The 23,383-nt window shown below is 37.7% G+C and overlaps 1 protein-coding gene and 1 pseudogene across 1 annotated transcript in view; one reads left to right on the top strand and one right to left on the bottom strand.

Annotated features, from left to right (window-relative positions):
* The window catches only part of PCDH15 (protocadherin related 15), a 731,887-nt gene that overhangs the window by 250,222 nt on the left and 458,282 nt on the right, over positions 1 to 23,383 (bottom strand). The window lies entirely within an intron of this gene.
* LOC101684471 lies at positions 12,031 to 12,876 on the top strand (annotated as a pseudogene).

The raw sequence follows: 23,383 nt of genomic DNA, 5'->3' as shown, positions 1-23,383 counted from the left end.
TGAGGAAATACACTTACATATGGGGTCTTTGTTGACAAATTGTGTTCCCTTTGAAGTAATGAGAGGTAATTTAGTTGCAATGATTTACTGGGGTTAGTTTTAGGATCAATGCACATGAAAAGGAGAATCATGACAGTATTACTCATTCATTGTTTTCAAATTAAATAATCATCTACAGACTTACAGGATGGCCTCACAGTTACAGAAGTCTGTCAGGTGATTGCTCTGACCTAAGCTAATAACGGTCTACTTCTACCCCCCATCCTCAGTGATGTGACTCGTATTTTCTTTTTGAATCTAATTTTCATATAACAGTGCAAGTCCTAGGTAGGGTGAATTTTACATATTTTCTATATTTTAGTTCTTAAAACACCAAGTAAAACAGTTATTACTGACCACACTTTACAGATAAGAATATTACAGAAAAATCTAAGGAACGGTGTTCCGATTCCTAGAAGTATCAGATTCCTAGAGGTAGCAAATAAGAGAACTTGGATTTTAATTTGAAACATTAATATGCCATCTGTTTGTGATCTTTCTTAAAGGGAGGGGGCTGTTCTATTTGGTGTAGAAATATAAATTACCCTAGCTGAATGATAGATTGGAACTAAGAGATAAACATTAAGATGACCTGGAAAAAATTTAGAATTCACTCTGAAATATTTATTTTAATTTTGGAAATCAAGAGCCACATCACAGAAATCCTTCCCTTGGAAACTATTTTTCATCAACATCCAGCACTTACATGTATTCAGTTAGAAAAACAGAAACCTCAGTTGCAGAAAGCTCACGTTTCTCCTTACCCTGTGGCCTGCTCATACGAAGTAATATCAGAATGAAAAAATACTTTAGCAAAGTCAATGGAAGTTGTACCCTGAAGTCCTGAGACACACAGAACTCAGTGTACCCAGAACTATAAAATCTCATTGATTCTTTTGAGACATGGGGGTAATCATTTCAACATAAATCTACAAATCTTCCAGCCTCTGTTCTTGTCTTCTCCATTCTCCTGCTACAGAAACATCAGGGAAGACACTCCTCTCCAACATTCTCGTGGCCATGTTCTTGGGGCTATGCTGTGTCTCTTTCCAGAATCTTCTAGAATCTCTTTCCTGCATCTATCTGCATCAGCCTTCAAACATGATGAAGCGTTTGGCTTCATGTGTTATTTACTGACTTATTTATTGTCATGCCAGACTTTCTTCCTCTTCCTCTTCCTCTTCCTCCTCCTCCTCCTCCTCTTCTTCTTCTTCTTGTTCTTCTTCATCTTTTTTTCTTTTCTTCTGTTTTAGTGTTTGCATCTTCTTCTATTAGGCGTGGCTATCCCAGGAATCCCCTGATCCTTCAGTTCAGGGCATACCAACCCCCTCTCACAGGGGCCTCACTATGTAGGACCCTCCTCTAGAGGGTCCCAATTTTACACATTCAGAGTCCTCTCTGTCTTTTTTACTTTTTTATTACTTTTACTTTTGTATCTAATGTGTGTTTATGCAGGTAATGTCTGACATTCCATGGTCTGTGAGGTCCATGGGGGCAGACACGCTTCTGTTGGTACCAACATTGTGCTCCACACATACAAGACACTTCGTAAATCTCCATTCAAGGAATAGATAAATGAAAGATAAAAAGGATCACAGCCATCCAACTAAAGTGGAATATATGTTGGTGTAATCTATATTAAGCTAATAAACATATTGATAAAATGCTGCCATTTCCTCCTTTATAATATGAGTCTCTCTTCAGTAGGGGACAGAGCAAAATACTATTTAGCCTGCAATCAGAAACACTTGTTCAAACACTTGTAAATGTTGTCTTTGGGTTGGGTGAGGAACGGTATCCTGGTCATGATGTTCTTGAACTCCCTGGATTTTATCTTAGCATAGTACAATTAAAAAGAATACCAAACTTTTGGTATATTACCCTTTGTTCTTAATATCAGAGCTGTAACTTTAACTGTTAATTTAATTTTTTTAAAGATTTTATTTAGTTATTTGACAGAGAGAGACACATCGAGAGAGAGGGAACACAAGCAGAGGGAGTGGGAGAAGGAAAAGCAGGCTTCCTGGTGAGCAGGGAGCCTGATGCGAGATTTGATCCCAGGACCCTGGGATCATGACCTGAGCCAAAGGCAGACACTTAATGACTGAGGCACCCAGGTGCCCCTTAATCGTTCATTTTAACAATATGTATTAAATATATGGTGTTTGTCAGGTACTGTGCTTGGGGCTAAATATCCAGAAACATAAGATATGTTCGGTAAGTAATTGCTCTTAAAGATGTCACAATTACTTATTTAAAAATAAAATTAAAATAAAAAGCATTATGCCCAATCTTTGCTATATTGTTACTAAATGTGTTCTGTGAATAAAGGTGGATGTTGAACGCAGATATTAATGAGGTGCTGCATGCCAGTTAGACATAATTATGTAAATGTTATATGTACATAGTAATTTAGATACTTGTTTAGTGCCTTCTAATTTAAAAGCTGCTTTTATGTTCATTATCTCTCTTAATCATCGCATCAAAACTGCAAGAAAGTTATTATGATCAACTTCATTTTACAAAACCTGATGTTATTTGAACTTAAATAAATTGACCAATTTGTAGAGCTAGTAAGTGGCAGAACTAAAACTCCAATCTAGAGTTTTCTACTACAAAACTTGTCCCTTTCCTACTCTATGCCCGTTTTACTTCCCATTACTTTCTCTCTCGCTTTCTTTGTTCACGCTAGGTGTCTGCTAGTCTCCGTGACAATATATGAGGGAATATATGTTACCTTAGTACACGTGCCATACATCCCACTCTTCATGCTCATGTGCTCAGATTGCCTAAAAGTAACTTCCTCAAAAACGACAGAAGCATGAGAAAATCAATTATAAACTTGGCTTAACTATTAAGATAATAAACACTAGTCTCAGATATAAAGTGAAAGGAATCTTCATCTGCATCCAAAAGAAAACAACTGCATCTAAAAAGAACCCAAGATACTCTTATTCCTTGTCTGAGTTGATTTTAGGTGAGTAGGGACTTTATAAAAGCAGGGCCCGTCAGGATCTGCTATGAGGTTCAGAGAGATAATGGAAAAACATGACCCTCAGATGAACAGTCCCATTTCAAACCTGGATTTTGAATTCCACATGAAATTGTCAGTGATGCGCATAGGGCGTGCCCATCTATCCAGCTACAATGATGGGTTTTATGCGAGCTCAGTGTGTCAACATATTTAGAGGTGGATGCAATTATTTGCTCCAAAACTTCAGCAATATTCTGTTGTTGCAGATCACTTTTAACCAGACCTTTTGGGATTTCACACAAATCAAAACAGGCAAGAAATCTATGGAAAGTAGCCTTGAGTTAAAGGTATGTACTTTATACTAAGAATTTTTTGGAAATAGAAAGACTGTGCTGAACTAGATGGAAAGGAGGAGTAAACACTGAAAAGATGGAGGAACGGGTAACCCTTTTTACTTTGAAGGAAAGCATATTAGACACAACGGACATTTCTCAGTGGTGCATTTTCTAAAATACATTTTTGTATAGATGCAGGATGAATGTTATTTTTATCAAATAAAACCAAATAAACAAAAATAAAATTAAACCTCTATTTCTATAATGATTTAAATGCTCAGAGTTGAATTAAATTAGTTTCTACTTCCTGTGATCCCACAGCACTCCATATACTCTGGTCTCTGCACTTTTCACTCCACGTCGTATGTAATGATTTGCGCTCGATCCTCTGCTATCTGATATAAATTCTGAACAAGCAGAGAATGTACTTTGTTCACATTTATGCTATAGCCTACAACTTCATTTTCATCCCAGGAAATATTAATTTAATAGTTTGGAGAAGTATTACGTTTTCCCATTCTTATATCAGAAAGAATATATCCATGCATAAAAATACGAAAGAACTATGTGTAGATTTGATTTGAGTCCATCAGACATGCTTTCATTCATTGATTTATCCCAAATATTTATGGCCAGATTTGTGCTGGATAGCATTTTAGTGGTTAAGACAGAAAACAATAGGTTTCTAGATGATATCATGGTGATTTAGCTTCAGAGCTGACTGACAGTTCATCCCCAAGTTCAACCCCATACAAGACGATGAGCAGCAAGTAAGCTTCTTTGCTTGCTTTGCTTTGGTGCAGCACTGCCAGTCACTTTTACAAAAGCATAAAGGACATGCTTTTGAAATGTATGGGTGTTGCGAAGCCTAGCAAGATAGATCATGCCACAGATAGGTGCATCAAGATGGAAAGAATTGTCAGTTTAGGTCTCAAAGTCAAAGGTAGGGAATGCATGGCTGCCATTGCTACTACTAGGATCCCATGAGCTAGCAGGGTTCTTATGGTTAGGGATGGTGCATTTCTCCTGTGAGCGTTAGGGGACTCTATAACTTATACTAACTCTCCCCATTTTGTGGATGAGGAAACTTGAGTTTCAGTAGAAACTCCTAGAGTTGCTAAGTGATATAGTTAGAATTAGAAACTCAGATTGTCTAATGCCAAGGTCAGAGCTCTTCTCTAGTATTTTAGGCTGCCTCCAGTTAAGTACAAGCTCTTCAGATAGCTCAGCTTCACACAACAGATTGAATGATTCACCTCTTGGAGTCTACAGGTACAGAGGTAATATCAGTACCTGTTGCGTCAGATTTTGCGAGTATTGACTAAACTCATCCACAGAAAGCACTTGGAGCAGTATCTGTCATATTGCAAACAATCAACATATGTTAATTAATAATGGGAATACTATTTTGAAACATTTTTTGCAATAAATGTTATATAATAAATGTTGCTGAATGCCTACAGATCTCTGTGGAATCTGGGCAATCATTCCAAAATCCATTTAGCACTTAATCACTGTCACAGGTTTATTCCCAATAAATCCTAACAAGGTCCCAGATATTCTTTTCACTTCTTATTTCAAAAGCTGACATCAAGCCAAATGTAAGGGAAAATAGAGTTGTGGAAGATATGAGGCAATTGTTCAAGAATATGTTCTCTGAATATTTTCATCTACAGCATTTGTTTAAAATAAAAATTGAAAGTACCAAGTGTTCACATTTAAGTCTGTGGAAGGTTTATGCTCTTGTGAATTATCCCTGAGCTTGTGGGACTTGTGATTTCCAACTGAGTGGCAATCAAAGAGAAAAATCAGAAAAGCAAACTTGCTTTGAGAAGTCAACTAGATTTATGTAACCAATGCCACTTTGTTGAATTCTGTTAATTCATTAATTTCTTCCTGTGAATGATGTCTGTCATTTCAATGCTCTAACATTGATTTTTCAGCCTCTTTAGGACCAAGACTACCTGCAGTTTTTAGTGAGCCCAAAAATGGAATGTAACACTTTCTAGGTATGCACAGCTCCACCTGAAATCTGCGTTCCATTACTTAGGGATGGTAAGGTCAATTTATCCAAAAATTCAGAGGGGAAGGGAGGTATTCTTGTCTTTTTTGGAAATTTCTTTAAAATAATTTCTTATTGGAAAGGACAAGGGAGAACTCATTCGCTGTGATATTTTTACATTTCCTTCATTTCTATTTTTTTCAAGTATTTTACATTATTGTTGACCATAGTTACACTTCTGTACATTAGATCTCTGGAACTGGTTCCTCTTCTAACTGAAAGTTTGCACCCTTTGGCCAACATCTCCCCATTACCTCCACCCTTCAGCCCCTGGCAAACACCATTCTACTCTTTACTTCCATGAGTTCGATTTATTTAGATTCTATGTATGTGTGAAATCCTACAGTATTTGTCTTTCTGTGTGCTGCTTATTTCATGCAGCATAATGTCCTCTAAATTCACCCATGATGTCACAAATGTCAGGATTTTGTCCTTTTTTAAGGCTGAATAATATACCATTATACAAATATACCACCTTTACTTTATCCATTCATTGGTCTATGAACACTTTGGTTGTGTGCATTATTGTGAATAATGCTTCAGTGATCATGGCAGTGCAGATATCCCATCAAGATGCTGGTTTCACTTCCTTTCTATGTTTTTAAGATTTATTTATGCCAGAGAGAAAGAGGGAGAGAGAGAGGAGGGTGGGGAAGAAGCAGAGGGAGATGGAGAGAAAATCTCCAGCAGACTCTCAGCAGAGTGGGGAGCCTGACCAGAGGCTCAATCTCATGACCCTGAGATCATGACCTGAGCCAAAGTCAAGAGCTGAAGACTTAAGAGACTATGCCACCCAGGAGACCCTCCTATTTTCTCTTTACCACTATGCTGCCAAGTTTTCACCCTTGTGCCTCCTCCATTCCTCTTACCAGCAATAAGCCCTAGTCAAGAGAAAAGTCCTGTGAAGCAGAAATTGTTTAAAACCACACCATTTGATGAAGAACTCAATTAAATGAAAAGTAGTGAAGCAAATCATAAATAACCAATTTGGGGTAATTTTGTTTCACTGTTCTATGGTTAATTTTTATCCAGAATGAAACAGTAAGAAGTATCTGGTGTTGATAAATTTCTCCAAATGTGTTTAGTGATCCCATGATTCTGCCAGTATCCTGTAACTATACTTTTTTCCCTATTTGTTATGTTGCTTTTATTTCCCATGGATTCTTGACTGTATAACTAAATGATAAAGGAAATCAAAGAAAGAGAAATGGATGATCCTCTAATGCATAGTTTTAGCTATAAAAATAATGGCCAGGTGGTAAACATCACAGCCAATTCCTGGCTTTCACAGAAAGAGAGTAAGTTCTACTCTGGAAGGACATGCCTTTGAAGCATATTGAGCTAAATGGTATGACATCTTGTCTTTAATGTGTTGGAGCTGATGACTGGCTAGTTTGAATTTCCTATGAAATTTAAATTATTGAGGAATGAAACTAATAGCTCAATAACACTGACATCGCAAGCCATTTTCAACTATCTATTATCAGCAATAATCAGAAATTATCCCCCTTCATGTATCTTTATTAAAAATTAAAAATGATTACACAGCATTTGGGGGAAGTTTCAAAATATATACATATATTAAGTGATCATGTTGTATACTTTAAATATCTTACAATTTTGTTATACCTCAATAAAGAAAAAAAAAATAGTTAAAAACAGAACTGTCCAGGTACTTGATAGTACAAACAAATAAACTATTATTTTTTCAATGATTTGGTCAATTTGTTTATTGTTCATAAATTCTGTGTTTTATTTTTTATTTTTTTAAGATTTTATTTATTTATTTGACAAAGAGAGATCACAAGTAGGCAGAGAGGCAGGAGAGAGAGAGGAGGAAGCAGGCTCCCTGCTGAGCAGAGAGCCCGATGTGGGACTCGATCCCAGGACCCTGAGATCATGACCTGAGCTGAAGGCAGCGGCTTAACCCACTGAGCCACCCAGGCGCCCCTAAATTCTGTGTTTTATAAACTTTCTTAGATATTTTCTGGTAATTTGTATTTTGAAAAAATTTTTGGTAAAAATTTCCTCATATTACCCATGATGTCAATATCAGATTAGAGAGTTCCTAAAAATAAAGAGATATGTGTGTATATGTGTGTGTGTGTGTGTATGTATTCTCTTTGAAAAATTAAATTAGTGAATATTGGTAGAAATAAAACATATAAGCAAAATCACACTTCCCTTTTTATATGAATCAGTTAGGAACATACTATGACTGAACATAAAAAATGGCTAGTACCATTGCAATGTAATGTCATATAACTGGGTTAAAAGGTCAGACATAATTCAGAGTATATTGGGAAGATGTATGAGAGGACACTACTGGGCACTGGAAAGTGGGTAGGATCCTCTGTGTGATGGTAGTCGAAAGGATATTGAACTTGGAAATGAAAGACCTTGGTTTGAGCCCTCATCCTAACATGCTGACTATGTGGCCTTTGGTTTTCCCGCTCATTGTTAAAATTAAAAGTTTGTTCTATAGAAGTTATTTCAATGGTGTTTTCCACCTTTAAGATTTTATGCTTTCATAATTTATTTTAGTTGCTATATTTATTTTATGCCAAGCTCATGATGAAATAGCTCTGACAGAAGATTTAAGGAACAACAGCAACTTTGCATAGATAAAAGTGAGACATTGTAGTTTCTACTGCATGAACAGTCATTTGTAAAAAATATGACAGGTAAATATAAATGCATATATTTATTTAGGTGAAATATGCTATTAATAAGGGACTTTTAAAAAATAATTATTTATTAATTTGAGAGACAGAGCATGAGCAGGAGGTGCAGAGGGAGAAAAAGTCTTAAGCAGACCCTATGCTAAGCAGTGAGCCCAACACAGGGCTCGATCTCATGACCTGAGCTGAAAATAAGAGCAAGCTACTTAACTGACTGAGCCACTCAGTGCCCCTGTGAATAGGCTTATTTGATTTTGCCTTTAGCTACTAGGACACATCACAAAAGTATGTGGGACTTTTTTCTCTGACAGGATCAGATTGAACCATGATCAATACATATATACAATTGAAAATAAGTACAAAATTACATTTAATGCAACATTACACATATTTATTTGGCTAAAAATATTTAAAAAAAATTTTTAAGACTTTTCTTTTCATATCCTTGACCCTAATTTTTTTTTCTTTGCAAGTGGATAAGATAAGATGTGAAGGTTTTCAACAAAGACAATGCAGTATGGTAAAAAAGTAGAATTTTCTTTGGTTGTAGGAACAACCATGTTCAAATGGTAGTTGAATCAATAAATAAATGTGTGAAAATTGTTACTTTTTCAACCCATGTTACCTTATCTACAAAATTGGCTAATATTTCTGGTGTGATTTCCCCTGCTGTACTGTAAGAATAAAAGTACTAACAAATATTCATTTACTCATTCACATTCATATTTTAATTTTTTTTGTCACTTGTGTTTCACAATGCAAATAGATACTGAGGGTAGTAAAAATAACAAACAAGACAATTTAAAGCAACAACATTCTTGTGAATATTTTGCAGCAATATACTTTAAAATATGTAGATTTTTCTTCTCTTGCATAATTAAAGAAGGGGTTTCAAACTACATCTAACAATTCAAAAACAGTATGTGGACAATTTTATAAAATCATCTCTAGCACTTTCTACAAAAATGACTCTCAAGAAAGAAATACACTTTTCCCCCAGAGGAAAATATATTGATTTGCTATTCTTTGGTTTAAAAATGATGGTTGCAAAAGTCTAGTCAAAAGATATTTGCTAAACAGTTGTATAGCTAAAAGAAAAGATACTCCTTTTTTTCCTTGAGGGAAGAAGAAGAGAAGAAGTGGAGAAAAGCCAGAAAGATGGGCTTTGGGAGGGTTCCATGTTATGCAGGCAGAGACAGAGCAGAAGACTACCTGTGTTCAAACACGCAACAGATTTTGAAGAACGCTGTTGAGCAATAAAAAGCTATTTGTATTTTCTGAATGCTCCCACCTCTGCTAAGATGCCTAGTAAAATAGAATCTCTGATGAAAATCAGTGTAAATAGATTTTAGTGTAAATCATAAAGGATTATGGTACATTGAATTATTGTTCTGAATTTCTACTTTCTCCTTTACTGGATGTTTTGCCCCATTCCCTTTGACAACTGACACTGTAATAGCTCCCATCTGAGAAGACACATGTTACATATACTCATGTGGTTATGTGTACATGTGTGATTAGGTGTAGCCTTTTGCATTTTTGCTCTTTGTAAGGAGACATGTTTGAAGTAAATGTTGGTGCAGAGTAAGACATTTATGAAGCAGGCTTAAACATGAGCTATAGCCTGGAACCACACAGGTTGGGGGTCCACTGAGATTAGTCAACCCGAGCTGACCTTCCCCTACCAACATTTACCACCCCATCAACTCCTACCAATCCCTACCAGCCTGAAGCCCAAGAGTGAGAACGGTGAATCTTCACTGTTGTGAGTCCTGAAGGTTTGAAGCTGCTTGTTACACAGCATTACTACAGCAACACTGACTGCTGCAGGAGTTACACTTTACATATACAGATGCAAGGTATGAAACAGAGAGTAGTCACTGAAGCAGGACCTCAGAGACAGAACTGGCTTGTAAGGATATAACTTCCTCCAATAGGCCAGTCCCAACCAGAAATCTTAGGTTCCATTCAATCTGATGCATAGATCAAGAGGCCTACTGACTCCAAGTGACAAATGAAAAAAAAAAAAAAAAAAAATATATATATATATATATATATATGTTATCTGTATAATTCAATCACTTAGGTTTAGAAATTCCTATTTACTAGTGTACCTTTGAAGTCTATCTGAAATCTATGTGTTATGAAACAGAGTCCCTAACTGAGAATGCTTTTTTGTGGTAAGTGTGAAGCCAGTGAAAGAAGGAAACAAAATCTTGCATTATCTTTTTTCAGAGCAAGCCAACTTTTGCTTAAAGCAGTGGAGTTTTTTCAAAAAGACAGACTGACATAGTGTGAACCAGAAATTTACTTAGCAAGAAGTCAATGAACTGTGTGTCTTTTTAATGCAGAGAATAAATGTTTACTGAAAGAAAAAGAAGGAAAAAGGAAAGAAAGAAAGAAACTATTACAATTCTCTTCCTTTGGACACAATGTAAGTAGTCCAATAAGTAATAAACTTATTTAAGTTACTTATAGTAACTTAAAAAGCTGATAAATTCTCCAGTGAGGATCTCTGATATACCTTCTACACCAACTCAAAGTACTGGCAGGGAAGGAAAGCAGGGCCCTTCAAAACCCTGAACATCTTCATTTTCTGGGACTTAAGAATGAGAAATTCACCATCTCTTTGTTGCTACAGGCTAGCAGTCTACCCTTACCTGGAGATTATAAAATAACCCCATGTAAAGTAGGCGTCTCACAAGACAGTGTACACCCTCCTCCAAATGTTTAACTGTCTATTTTCATTGCTTTGGTAGCAGTAACAGGTGAGTTGCCGCACAGCTAGTCGTCCTTGCTGTGGGAAGAAAAAGACCATCCAGCACAAAGAACACCAGGCTACGGTTAACAACTACTGTAGCACTGAAGGGATTACACCTGGGGATGAACCCTCCTTGTACTGGTTGGGGTAAAGGGAGTAAATTACAGCTCTGAATAACAGAGTTTCTGGTTATCCAAGGAACTTGGGACAGTGGCAAGGACATCTGGAGCTGACCCTAGCTCTTCATTGGATTATTCCCTGAAGCTCCAGGAAAACAATGGTTTCTGTTTTACAGAAAACAAGATACACATTTTAGAACTGTCTTAGGGACTTGAGGATGGGGCCAGAGACTCAAAGCTATGGGCATTTCAGTATGGATTTATTATGTGAGACCAGAGAATACAGTAGTTAATTCTGCTGCCCAGGATTGGCCTCAGCTATTTCCTTTCTTTGGAGAAATGTGGGACGGTACCACTTGAGATGCATTGGCACTATCAGGACATTCAGAGGTGGCTCTCCTCTCTAGGCCAAGGACAGGATACTCAGTGTCAGCTTGAATGGCAGAACTCTAGATTCTGGTTCTGAATCCTTCTGACTATACTCAAACATCAAAGGCACATGGATGAAATGTTTCCTAACAATTTGCAAGGATGGGATGGCAACTGAACTGTTGCGATGTATAGGGATCATGGTCCTCCTAAAGGCAAGATAGTGGGGCAGCTAACAAGGGTAATGCTTGATTAAATAACCAAACACTGCCCACAGAAGGTGAACTAAAGACTCTAATTTACTATGCTTTTTTCCTGTGAATAATGCACATTCTAAGTGTGGCATTAAATACCTGATTAAATCAAAGGGTATTAAATACCTATTTATTGTCCATGAAATTCCACATAACACTACTTCAGGCCAAGGGACTTTCTTTAGGGCAAAGGAGGTACAATTACGTGCATATATCTACAGGATCATAGTTGGCCAGAATATATTGTACCATCCAACAATCCCAGCCTGGTACAATATTGGAACGACTTCTTAAGAAAACAGCTAAGGGCAACTTTGGGGATGACTTTCTATAGGGTTAAGGAAGTGCTGCCCATTATATGGTACTTTTCTGGATAGGAAGCATAGATGAGATTAAGAATTAGGGTCTGAGATCCAGTTCTAGTTGTCGATTCGGTGGTCAAAGAAATGTCCAAAGCCAAGGGGAAGACCAGGAGACAGAAGTTCGGTTACAATGTTAACCGGAAGCGGCTGAACCGGAATGCTCGATGGAAAGCAGCGCCACGGATCGAATGCTTCCACATCCGACATGCCTGGGACCACACCAAATCCGTGCGGCAGAACCTGGCCGAGATGGGGTTGGCTATGGACCCCAACAAGGTGGTCCCCTCCGTAAGAGAAAGATGAAGGCCATGGAGGTAGACATAGAGGAGAGGCCTAAGGAGCTTGTGCGGAAGCCCTATGTGCTAAACGACCTGGAGGCAGAAGCCAGCCTTCCAGAAAAGAAAGGAAACACGCTGTCTCGAGACCTCATTGACTATGTGCGCTACATGGTGGAGAATCATGGGGAGGACTATAAGGCTATGGCCCGGGATGAGAAGAATTACTACCAAGATACCCCGAAACAGATTCGGAATAAGATCAACGTCTATAAGCGTTTTTACCCATAAGCGTTTTTACCCAGCGGAGTGGCAAACCTTCATTGATTCTTTGCAGAAGAACAAGATGGAGGTTGAATGATTGGCTTATGCCTGCCCTAGGCTGAGGTCTCCTCCTGGACCAGAGAAGCTCAAAGCCAGGGTTTAAGGCAAGGAGGGGCATGTGGCTAGATGAGGCTGGTCAAACGTCATGGAATCAGGTTACATACACATGCACATGCATGCACACACTCATGCTCCCCTTTCTGAAGGGAAGGAATGGTCTCCAAGAAGCTTCTGAGTGCCCTGAGAAAAGCCAGAACCTACTGTTTTCAGAGTGGGTGGGTGGTTTACGTATAGCCTGTATATAATAAAAAGACTATTTTACTTTAAAAAAAAAAAAAAAAGAATTAGGGTCTGAGGTATCAGTGGCCTCTAGCACCATCATCCTGACTGACCTAGTTGGGGAATATAGGATTCCTGTCCTTGTAAATTGTGGCTCTACTGCACTAGAGGTCCTAGTTTTCTGGGAACAAGAGTCATACTTCCCCTAAAGAGACAAATAAGGTTCCCATTAAAACTATATTCCCAGTTGGCCAGTGTTTTTTTGTGGCCCTGTATGCCAGTAGACCAAAAGGTATAGAAAGGAGCTGCTAGAGTTACAGAGAAAGTTAGAAATCTCTTGGGGGGAAAAAAAAAAGGTAAGAGAGCCTGCTCTACTAACCATCAAGATTTACTGGAAACAATGGGCTCTTTAACAATATTAATTCTTCCAATCTATAACCATGGGGTGTCTTTCCATTTATTTGGGTCTTCTTTAATTACTTGCATCAGTATTTTATAGTTTTCAGGACACAAATAGTTCACCTCCTTGGTTAATCTTATTGCTAAGGATTTTATCCTTGTGGATGCTATTATATATGGGATTATCTCCTTATTCCGCCTTTTTAGATAGTTTGTTGTTAACATACAGAAGTGTAACTGATTTTTCTACCTTGCAACTTTGATCAATTTGTTAGTCCTAACTTTTCTTTTCTATGTAGTCTTTAAGATTTTCTACATGTAAGATTATGTCATTTGAAAACAGATAATTTTACTTCTTCTTATCCCATTCAGAATCCTTTATTTCCTTTTCATGCCTAATTGCTCTGGTTAGAACTTCTAGTACTATGGGGGAAGAGAATTTGTGAGAGTGGGTATCCTTGCCTTATTCCTATTCTCAGAGCAGAGATTTCTGCTTTTTATTACTGAGTATGATGTTAGCTATGAGCTTTTTATTTATAGCCTTAATTAAATGGAGGTCCATTCCTTCTGTACCAGTTTGTTGAGAGTTTTTATCATAAAAAAGGTGTCAAATTTTATCAAATGCTTTTTCTGCAGGTATTGAGATGATTATATAACTTGTATCCTTTATCTGTGTATGTGGTGGGTCACATTAACTGACTGTATATGTTGAACCACCCCTTGTCTCCCATGGACTTGATCATGGTATCATGGTTTATGATCCTTTTAATGTGGTGACGAATTCAATATGCTGATATGTTGTTGAGGATTTTTGCATCTATGTTTGTTAGAGATATTGGCCTATAGTTTTCTTTCTTGTAGTGGTTTTTTTTTTTTTAAGATTTTATTTATTTATTTGTCAGAGAGATAGAGAGAGTACAGGCAGGCAGAGTGGCAGGCAGAGGAGGCAGAAGAAGCAGGATCCCTGCAGAGAAAGGAGCCCGATGTGGGACTCGATCTCAGGATGCTGGGATCATGACCTGAGCCAAAGGCAGCCGCTTAGCCAACTGAACCACCCTGGCATCCCTCTTGTAGTGTTTTTGACTGGCTTTAGTATAAAGACAATGTTGGCCTCATAAAATGAGTTTTAACATGTTTCCTCTTCTCCAGCATTTTGGGAAGAGTTTAAGACTGACTGATATTATTACTTCTTTAAGTGTTTTGTAGAATTTGCCAGTGAAGCCACCTGATCTTGGGTTTATATTTGACAGAAGATTTTTGATTGTTGATTACTCTTTAGTAATTATTAGACCATTCAGGTTTTATTTTTCTTCATGATTCAGAATGGGTAGTTTGTATATTTCTAGTAATTTATCCATTTCTTCTAGATTATCCAATTTGTTGGCTTCTAATTTTTCATGGTAGTCTCGTGACTTTTTGTATTTTTGTGGCATTAGTTGTAATGTTTCCTCTTAGTTGTGATTTTATTTGAGCTTTTTTCTTAGAGAGCTGTCAATATTTATTTTTCAGTAAAACAACTCCTAGTTTTATTGATTTTTTTTCTACAGATAGTCTATTCTCTGCTTGATTTATTTCTACTCCAATCTTTATTATTTCTTTCCTTCTGCTTAAGCTTGGGGCCTAATTGTTTTGTTTTTGTTTTTTTCCTTTTCCTAGTTCTTTGAGGTATAATTATATTGTATTTTTAAGGTTTCTTATTTTTTAAAGATTTTTATTTATTCATTTGAGAGAGAGAGAGTGAGAGAGAGACAGAGAGAAAGCACAAGCAAGGGGAGGGGAGAGGGAGAAGCAGTTTCCCCAATAAGCAGGGAATACATGTAGAACTTGACCCCAGACACTGGGATCATGACTTATATGGAAGGCAGACGCTTAACTGACTGAGTTATCCAGCAACCTCTTTCTTCTTTATTATTTACTTATTTATTGAATCTATCTTCTGAAGATTTTTTATTTTTTCATTTGACAAAGAAAGATCACAAGTAAGCAGAGAGGCAGAGAGAGAGAGGTAAGCAGGCTCCTTGCTGAGCAGAGAGCCAGATGTGGGGCTCAATCCCAGGATCCTGGGATCATGACCTGAGCTGAAGGCAGAAGTTTAACCCACTGAGCCACCCAGGTGACCCTCTTTCTTCTTTTTTAAAGGACACATTTATTGCTATAAACTTCCTTCTTAGTATTGCTTTTGCTCCATTCCTTAAGTTTGCATATATTGTGTTTTTGTTTTCATTTGTCTCGAGCTATTTTCTACTTTACTATTTGCTTTTTTCTTTGACCCATTGGTTCATCAGAGGTATACTGTGTAATTTCCAGATATGTGTATATATTCCAGATTTTTCCTATTATCGATTTCTAGTTTTATACGACTGTTGTTAAAAAAGTACTTGGTATAATTTCAATCTTTAAATTTGTTAAGACTTGTTTTGTGTCCTAATGTGATCTATTCTGGAGGATGTACCACGTCTTATTCAAGAAGTAGATGTATTCTTTTCCTTTTGGGTGGAATATTATGTTTGTTGGGTCAGTTGGTCTGAAGTGTTGCTCAAGCCTACTGTTCCCTTACTGACTTTCTGTAGATGTTCAATCTATAATTGATAGTGGTCTTTGAAGTCTCCTATTATTACACTGATAATTTTCACTTCAGATCTTTCAGTGCTTGCTTATATATTTAGATGATCTGATTTGCATGTGTTCATATTCATAATTATAATATCTTCTTAATAAATTGAACCTTTTTCTATAATGACTATTTTAACTCTTATGGTAGATGAGACACTGATGAAAAAGACAAACATTGATGAAATAGATGAGCATTAATGAAAAAAGAATATAAAGGATATAAATAAATGGAAAGACATCCCATCTTCATGAATTGGAATCTTTAATATTGTTAAAAAGCCTATCCTGACCAAACCAATTAGAAATTGTATGAAATCTCTACCAAAATCTCATTGGTATCTTTTACAGACATTGAAATAAAGTCCTAAAATTTATATGAAACTGCAAAGACACTGAATAGCCAAAGCAATCTTGGGAAAAAAGGAAAAAAAGGACAAAAATGGAGATATCGCAATTCCTGATTCCAAAGTATATCACAAAGCTACTATAATTAAAGTGGAGTTGCTCTGACAAAACAACAACAACAAACAAAAACCACAACAGGCAAGTAGACCAATGTTACAGAATAGAAAGCCCATTAAAAAATTCCATGCCTATACAGTTACTTGATCTTCAACAAAAAGAACCAAGAAGGCACAATGGAGAAAGCTAGTATCCTCAACAAACGGTGTTGGGAAAATTGGATACCCATATGCAAAAGAAAAAAATTGAACCCAATATTATACCATATATAAAGATCAACTCAAAATGAATTAAAGACTTAAAAGACCTAAAACTGTTAATACTTCTAGAAGAAAATATAGGGAAAAGACTTGCCTACTAAATAAATGGTTATTTATGTAAAAGAAAATGAAAGTGAATTTGTATGTCACATCCTATGCAAAGATCAATTTCAGATGATAGACCTACTACAAATAACAAAACAAAGGTTATCATAATATAGAACAATATCTTAATGACCGAAGGGTAGCAAGTAACAATTAAAAATGATATCAAGGAACACCTGGGTAGCTCAGTCGGTTAAATGTCTGACTCTTGATTTCAGTTCAGGTCATGATCTCAGGGTTGTGAGACTGAGTCCCACGTTAGGTGGACAGTGAGCATAGAGCTGCTTGAGATTCTCTCTCTCCTTCTCCCCTTGCCTCTCCCCACCCTGCTTGTGCAATCTCTCTCTCTCTCTGTCCTAAATAAATACATAAACAAGTACTTTATGTATCAAAAGACACCTTTATAAAACTGAAATCCAAGCTCCAGAGTTTTAAAAGATGTTTGAAATACATGTAACAAGGAGTTAGTCATAGTTTGAGTATATAAAGAAGTACCATAGATGAAAATGAACAGTCAAGAAAAAAATCAACAGCAATCCAGCAGATCAATGGATAGGAGATTTTAAAAGGTACTTTGGAAAAAAAAAAAATGAAAATAACAAGGGAACATAGGAAAAGATAGTCACTCATTAGGAAAATGCTTATTGAGACTATAAAGTGGGACCACTAAAACCATCCCAGATTGGCTCAAATTAGAAAGCCTGACACACCAAAAATGCACATGGGGACAATCATTAACTCAGGGAATCATCACAGTCACTATGGGAAACAATTTGGGATGTTCAGTCTAGTTAAATGTGCTCATATTCTCAACAGAGAAATTCTAGCACGTGTGCATCAGGAAACATAAAATATTCACAACATCATTGACTATAACAGCCTCAAACTGGAAGCCTCTCCAGTCTTCATCAATAGAAAGAATATAGCAGCAATTGCACTGCAATTGCAATTTACCTTAAAGATAGAGATGTAGTGAAAAGAAGGGTGATATGTGCCCCAATGTTCATAGCAGCAATGTCCACAATAGCCTAGCTGGTGGAAGGAGCTGAGATGACCTTCAACAGATAAATGGATAAAGAAGATGTGGTCCATATATACAATGCAATATTACTCAGGCATCAGAAATGATGAATACCAAACTTTTGCATCAACATGGATGGGACTGGAGGAAATCATGCTGAGTGAGATGACTCAAGCTGAGAAAGTCAATTATCATATGGTTCCACTTACTTGTGGAACATAAGCAATAGCAAGGAGGACATTAGGAGAAAGGAGGGGAAAATGAAGAGGGGGGGATCAGAGGGGGAGAGGAACCATGAGAGACTCCAGACTCCAGGAAACAAACTGAGGGTTTTAGAAGGGAGAGGGGTGGGGGATAGGTTAGCCTGGTGGCGGGTATTAAGGAGGGTATGTATTGCATGGAGCCCCGGGTGTTACATGTAAACAATGAATCATGGAATGCTGTATCAAAAACTAATGATGTACTGTATGGTGACTAACATCGCACAATAAAAAAAAAAAAAAAAAAAAGAATGTGAAAATGAATTGTAGGGCAACCACATACCATAAATAAAATACACCAACAGGGGAGAGGAGTCAAGATGGCGGAGAAGTAGCAAGCTGAGACTGCTTCAGCTAGCCGGAGATCAGCTAGATAGCTTATCTAAAGATTGCAAACACTTGAAAATCCATCGGCAGATCGAAGAGAAGAAGAACAGCAATTCTGGAAACAGAAAAACAACCACTTTCTGAAAGGTAGGACCGGCGGAGAAGTGAATCCAAAGCGACGGGAAGATAGACCCCGGGGGGAGGGGCCGGCTCCCGGCAAGCGGCGGAGCAACCGCGCACAAAATCAGGACTTTTAAAAGGTCTGTTCCGCTGAGGGACATCGCTCCAGAGGCTAAACCGGGGCGAAGCCCACGCGGGGTCAGCGTGGCCTCAGGTCCCGCAGGGTCACAGAAGGATCGGGGGTGTCTGAGTGTCGCAGAGCTTGCGGGTATTGGAACGGTAAAGCCGGCTACAGAGACAGAGCTGACAGTAAGCTCGCAGCTCCGTGTTACCTTGAACCGGTCGCAGGCTCGGTGAGCTCGGAGCGCGGCCGGAGGTCGGGCAGACGGGAGCAGACGGGAGTAACTGGGCGCTGTTCTCTGAGGGCGCACTGAGGAGTGGGGCCCTGGGCTCTTGGCTCCTCCGGGCCAGAGACCAGGAGGCCGCCATTTGTATTCCCGTCCTCTGGAACTCTACAGAAAGCGCTCAGGGAACAAAAGCTCCTGAAAGCAAACCCGAGCGGATTACTCACCCCTGCCCCGGGTAAGGGCGGTGCAATTCCGCCTGGGGCAAAGACACTTGAGAATCACTACAACAGGCCCCTCCCCCAGAAGATCAACAAGAAATCCAGCCGAGACCAAGTTCACCTACCAAGGAGTGCGGTTTCAATACCAAGGAGAGCAGCAGAATTCCAGAGGAGGAGAAAGCCAAGCACGGAACTCATGGCTTTTTTCCTGTGATTTTTTTTAGTCTTGCAGTTAATTTAATTTTTTCTTTTTCATTTTTTTTTTTCTCGCCTTCGGGTAAAATTTTTTTTTTAACTGTTACCTTTTTCTTTTTTAACGATTTTTTACTAGTTTATCTAATATATATATATATATATATATATATATATATTTTTTTTTTTTACATTTTTCTTAGGTGTTTTCTTTTTTTAAAAAATTCTTTTCTTTTCTTTTCTTTTTTTTTTTTTTTTTTTTTTTTTTTGTTTTTTTTTTTTTTTTTTTTTTTTTCTTTCTTCCTTTTTGAACCTCTTTTTATCCCCTTTCTCCCCACTCACGATTTTGAATCTCTTCTAATTTGGTTAAAGCATATTTTCCTGGGGTTGTTGCCACCCTTTTAGTATTTTACTTGCCCCTTAATTTACTCTTATCTGGACAAAATGACAAGACGTAAAAATTCAACACAAAAAAAAGAACAAGAGGCAGTACCGAAGGCTAGGGACCTAATCAATACAGACATCGGTAATATGTCAGATCTAGAGTTCAGAATGACAATTCTCAAGGTTCTAGCCGGGCTCGAAAAAGGCATGGAAGATATTAGAGAAACCCTCTCGAGAGATATAAAAGCCCTTTCTGGAGAAATAAAAGAACTAAAATCTAACCAAGTTGAAATCAAAAAAGCTATTAATGAGGTGCAATCAAAAATGGAGGCTCTAACTGCTAGGATAAATGAGGCAGAAGAAAGAATTAGTGATATAGAAGACCAAATGACAGAGAATAAAGAAGCTGAGCAAAAGAGGGACAAACAGCTACTGGACCACGAGGGGAGAATTCGAGAGATAAGTGACACCATAAGACGAAACAACATTAAAATAATTGGGATTCCAGAAGAAGAAGAAAGTGAGAGGGGAGCAGAAGGTATACTGGAGAGAATTATTGGGGAGAATTTCCCCAATATGGCAAAGGGAACGAGCATCAAAATTCAGGAGGTTCAGAGAATGCCCCTCAAAATCAATAAGAATAGGCCCACACCCCGTCACTTAATAGTAAAATTTACAAGTCTCAATGACAAAGAGAAAATCCTGAAAGCAGCCCGGGAAAAGAAGTCTGTAACATACAATGGTAAAAATATTAGATTGGCAGCTGACTTATCCACAGAGACCTGGCAGGCCAGAAAGAGCTGGCATGATATTTTCAGAGCACTAAACGAGAAAAACATGCAGCCAAGAATACTATATCCAGCTAGGCTATCATTGAAAATAGAAGGAGAGATTAAAAGCTTCCAGGACAAACAACAACTGAAAGAATTTGCAAATACCAAACCAGCTCTACAGGAAATATAAAAAGGGGTCCTCTAAGCAAAGAGATAGCCTACAAGTGGTAGATCAGAAAGGAACAGAGACCATATACAGTAACAGTCACCTTACAGGCAATACAATGGCACTAAATTCATATCTCTCAATAGTTACCCTGAATGTGAATGGGCTAAATGCCCCTGTCAAAAGACGCAGGGTATCAGAATGGATAAAAAAACAAAACCCATCTATATGTTGCCTCCAAGAAACACATTTTAAGCCCGAAGACACCTCCAGATTTAAAGTGAGGGGGTGGAAAAGAATTTACCATGCTAATGGACATCAGAAGAAAGCAGGAGTGGCAATCCTTATATCAGATCAATTAGATTTTAAGCCAAAGACTATAATAAGAGATGAGGAAGGACACTATATCATACTCAAAGGGTCTGTCCAACAAGAAGATTTAACAATTTTAAATATCTATGCCCCCAACGTGGGAGCAGCCAACTATATAAACCAATTAATAACAAAATCAAAGAAACACATCAACAATAATACAATAATAGTAGGGGACTTTAACACTCCCCTCACTGAAATGGACAGGTCATCCAAGCAAAAGATCAGCAAGGAAATAAAGGCCTTAAATGACACACTGGACCAGATGGACATCACAGATATATTCAGAATATTTCATCCCAAAGCAACAGAATACACATTCTTCTCTAGTGCACATGGAACATTCTCCAGAATAGATCACATCCTCAGTCCTAAATCAGGACTCAACCGGTATCAAAAGATTGGGATCATTCCCTGCCTATTTTCAGACCACAATGCTCTAAAGCTAGAACTCAACCACAAAAGGAAGTTTGGAAAGAACCCAAATACATGGAGACTAAACAGTATCCTTCTAAAGAATGAATGGGTCAACCGGGAAATTAAAGAAGAATTGAAAAAAATCATGGAAACAAATGATAATGAAAATACAACGGTTCAAAATCTGTGGGACACAACAAAGGCAGTCCTGAGAGGAAAATATATAGCGGTACAAGCCTTTCTCAAGAAACAAGAAAGGTCTCAGGTACACAACCTAACCCTACACCTAAAGGAGCTGGAGAAAGAACAAGAAAGAAACCCTAAGCCCAGCAGGAGAAGAGAAATCATAAAGATAAGAGCAGAAATCCATGAAATAGAAACCAAAAAAACAATAGAACAAATCAACGAAACTAGGAGCTGGTTCTTTGAAAGAATTAATAAAATTGATAAACCCCTGGCCCGACTTATCAAAAAGAAAAGAGAAAGGACCCAAATAAATAAAATCATGAATGAAAGAGGAGAGATCACAACTAACACCAAAGAAATACAAACTATTATAAGAACATACTATGAGCAACTCTACGGCAATAAATTTGACAATCTGGAAGAAATGGATGCATTCCTAGAAACATATAAACTACCACAACTGAACCAGGAAGAAATAGAAAGCCTGAACAGACCCATAACCAGTAAGGAGATTGAAACAGTCATTAAAAATCTCCAAACAAACAAAAGCCCAGGGCCAGACGGCTTCCCGGGGGAATTCTACCAAACATTTAAAGAAGAACTAATTCCTATTCTCCTGAAACTGTTCCAAAAAATAGAAATGGAAGGAAAACTTCCAAACTCATTTTATGAGGCCAGCATCACCTTGATCCCAAAACCAGACAAGGATCCCACCAAAAAAGAGAGCTATAGACCGATATCCTTGATGAACACAGATGCGAAAATACTCAACAAAATACTAGCCAATAGGATTCAACAGTACATTAAAAAGATTATTCACCACGACCACGTGGGATTTATTCCAGGGCTGCAAGGTTGGTTCAACATCCGCAAATCAGTCAATGTGATACAACACATCAATAAAATTAAGAACAAGAACCATATGATACTCTCAATAGATGCTGAAAAAGCATTTGACAAAGTACAACATCCCTTCCTGATCAAAACTCTTCAAAGTGGAGGGATAGAGGGCACATACCTCAATATCATCAAAGCCATCTATGAAAAACCCACCGCAAATATCATTCTCAATGGAGAAAAACTGAAAGCTTTTCCGCTAAGGTCAGGAACACGGCAGGGATGTCCATTATCACCACTGCTATTCAACATCGTACTAGAGGTCCTAGCCTCAGCAATCAGACAACAAAAGGAAATTAAAGGCATCCAAATCGGCAAAGAAGAAGTCAAATTATCACTCTTCGCAGATGATATGATACTATATGTGGAAAACCCAAAAGACTCCACTCCAAAACTGCTAGAACTTATACAGGAATTCAGTAAAGTGTCAGGATATAAAATCAATGCACAGAAATCAGTTGCATTTCTCTATACCAACAGCAAGACAGAAGAAAGAGATATTAAGGAGTCAATCCCATTTACAATTGCATCCAAAACCATAAGATACCTAGGAATAAACCTAACCAAAGAGACACAGAATCTATACTCAGAAAACTATAAAGTACTCATGAAAGAAATTGAGGAAGACACAAAGAAATGGAAAAATGTTCCATGCTCCTGGATTGGAAGAATAAATATTGTGAAAATGTCTATGCTACCTAAAGCAATCTACACATTTAATGCAATTCCTATCAAAGTACCATCCATCTTTTTCAAAGCAATGGAACAAATAATTCTAAAATTTATATGGAACCAGAAAAGACCTCGAATAGCCAAAGGGATATTGAAAAAGAAAGCCAACGTTGGTGGCATCACAATTCCGGACTTCAAGCTCTATTACAAAGCTGTCATCATCAAGACAGCATGGTACTGGCACAAAAACAGACACATAGATCAATGGAACAGAATAGAGAGCCCAGAAATAGACCCTCAAATCTATGGTCAACTAATCTTCGACAAAGCAGGAAAGAATGTCCAATGGAAAAACGAC

Source organism: Mustela putorius, unplaced genomic scaffold (assembly GCF_011764305.1).
Source record: "Mustela putorius furo isolate JIRA1106 unplaced genomic scaffold, ASM1176430v1.1 tig00000577_pilon_pilon_pilon, whole genome shotgun sequence".
In the NCBI taxonomy this organism is placed as follows: Eukaryota; Metazoa; Chordata; class Mammalia; order Carnivora; family Mustelidae; genus Mustela; species Mustela putorius.
The sequence above is the reverse complement of the archived record's forward strand: the minus strand, read 5'-3'. Positions and strand labels throughout refer to the sequence as shown.